This window comes from Arachis duranensis, chromosome 7 (genome assembly GCF_000817695.3).
Source record: "Arachis duranensis cultivar V14167 chromosome 7, aradu.V14167.gnm2.J7QH, whole genome shotgun sequence".
Lineage (NCBI taxonomy): Eukaryota > Viridiplantae > Streptophyta > Magnoliopsida > Fabales > Fabaceae > Arachis > Arachis duranensis.
Window position 1 is genome coordinate 44,085,938 of NC_029778.3, and position 2,908 is coordinate 44,088,845.

Below are 2,908 nucleotides of genomic sequence, written 5' to 3' on the forward strand. Positions count from 1 at the left end.
TCGGGTTCATACTTTGATCATGGTTCCTAGTGATCCATGCATTGGCATAGAACTCTTGAACCATTAAGATTCTGACTTGTTGCATGGGGTTGGTTAGGACTTCCCAACCTCTTCTTCGGATCTCATGTCGGATTTCTGGATACTCATTTTTCTTGAGCTTGAAAGGGACCTCAGGGATCACCTTCTTCTTTGCCACAACATCATAGAAGTGGTCTTGATGGCTCTTGGAGATGAATCTTTCCATGTCCCATGACTCGGAGGTGGAAGCTTTTGTCTTCCCTTTTCCTTTTCTGGCCTTAGGTGCCATTGATGGTAGTGGAAAACAAAAAAGATTGTGCTTTGACCACACCAAACTTAAAATATTGCTCGTCCTCGAGCAAGAGTAGAAAGAAGAGAAGAAGAAGAAGAAGAGGATATGGAGGAGAAGGGGAAGTGTAGGTTCGGCCAAGGTATGGAAGAGGGGGTTGTGTTGTGTGAAAATGAAGTAGAATGGAAGGGTATATATAGGGAAAGGGGAGAGGGTAGGTTCGGCCATTTAGGGTGGGATTGGGTGGGAAAATGTTTTTGAATTTTGAAGGTAGGTGGGGTTTATGGGGAAGAGTGGATGGATGTGTGTGGTGAAGGGGGTAATTGGGAAGAGAGATTGAGGTGATTGGTAAAGGGTTTTGGGAAGTGTGACATGGGGAAGAGTGAAATAGGATTAGGAGGTAAGGTGGGAATATGTTAGGTGGGGATCCTGTGGGGTCCATAGATCCTGAGGTGATCCTGTGGAGTCCACAGATCTTGAGGTGTCAAGGAATTCCATCCCTGCACCAAATAAGTATGTAAAATGCCTTTGCAGACCATTCTGGCGCTTAAATGCCGAGTGGTGCACATTCTGGGCGTTCAACGCCCACATGTGACATGTTTCTGGCGTTGAACGCCAGTTTCATGCTTGTTGCTGGCGTTCAGCGCCAGCTTTTCCTCTAGGCACATTCCTGGCGTTCAGCGCCAGAATGTTGCTTGTTTCTGGCGTTCAGCACCAGATTCATGCTCTGTTCTAGCATTGAACGCCAGCCAGATGCTCCTTACTGGTGTTCTGGCGTTGAACGCCAGCCAGATGCATCTTACTGGCGTTGAACGCCAGCCTGTGCTTCCTCCAGGGTGTGATTTTTCTTCTGCTATTTTTGATTCTGTTTTTAATTTTTATATATTTTTTCGTGACTCCACATGATCATGTACCTAATAAAACACAAAATAAAATAAAATAAAAATTAGATAAATAAAATTGGGTTGCCTCCTAACAAGCGCTTCTTTAATGTCAATAGCTTGACAATGGCTCTCATGGAGCCACAAAGGTGATCAGGTCAATGTTGTATAGTCCCAACACCAAACTTAGAGTTTGGATATGGGATCTTGACACCAAACTTAGAGTTTGGTTGTGGCCTCCCAACACTAAACTTAGAGTTTGACTGTGGGGGCTCTTCTTGACTCTGAACTGAGAGAAGCTCTTCATGCTTACTCTCTTTTGTCACAGAGGGATGGCCATGTGCCTTAAATACAAGGTAGTCTCCATTCAATCGAAGGACTAATTCACCTCTGTTGACATCTATCACAGCTCCTGCTGTAGCTAGGAAAGGTCTTCCAAGGATGATGCATTCATCCTCCTCCTTCCTAGTGTTTAAGATTATGAAATCAGTAGGGATGTAAAGGCCTTCAACCTTTACTAGCACGTCCTCCACTATTCCATAAGCTTGTCTCAATGACTTGTCTGCCAATTGTAATGAGAACAAGGCAGGTTGTACCTCAATGATCCCCAGCTTCTCCATTACAGAGAGTGGCAAAAGATTTATCCCTGACCCCAAATCACATAGAGCTTTTTCAAAGGTCATGGTGCCTATGGTACAAGGTATTAAGAACTTGCCAGGATCTTGTTTCTTTTGAGATAGAGTTTGCTGAATCCAGGTATCTAGTTCATTAATGAGCAAGGGAGGTTCACTTTCCCAAGTCTCATTACCAAACAACTTGGTATTCAGCTTCATGATAGCTCCTAAATATTGAGCAACTTGCTCTCCAGTCACATCTTCATCCTCTTCAGAGGAAGAATAGTCTTAGAGCTCATGAATGGCAGAAGGAGATTTAATGGAATCTCTATGGTCTCTATATGAGCCTCAGACTCCTTTGGATCCTTGATAGGAAACTCCTTCTTGCTTGAAAGACGTCCCAGGAGGTCCTCCTCACTAGGATTTTCGTCCTCCTCCTCCCTTGTGCATTCGGCCATATTGAGCACATCAATGGCCTTGCACTCTCCTTTTGGATTCTCTTCTGTATTGCTTGGGAGAATACTGGGAGGAGTTTCACTGACTTTCTTACTCAGCTGGCCCACTTGTGCCTCCAGATTTCTGATGGAGGATCTTGTTTCACTCATGAAACTGAAAGTAGCTTTTGACACTAGATTGGCTAAATTAGAAGTGTTTTGTTCAGAATTCTCTATCTGTTGCTGAGAAGATGATGGAAAAGGCTTGCTATTGCTCAGCCTATTGCGTCCACCATTGTTAAAGTCTTGTTGAGGCTTTTGTTGATCCTTCCATGAGAAATTTGGATGATTTCTCCATGATGAGTTATAGGTGTTTCCATAAGGTTCACCCATGTAATTAACCTCTGCCATGGCAGGGTTCTCAGGATCATAAACTTCTTCAGAAGTTGCCTCTTTAGTACTGTTGGATACATGTTGCCATCCATTCAGATTTTGAGAGATCATGTTGACCTGTTGAGTCAACACTTTGTTCTGAGCCAATATGGCATTCAGAGCATCAATTTCAAGAACTCCTTTCTTCTGAGGTATCCCATTATTCACGGAATTCCTCTCAGAAGTGTACATGAACTGGTTATTTGCAACCATGTCAATAAGTTCTTGAGCCTCTTCAGG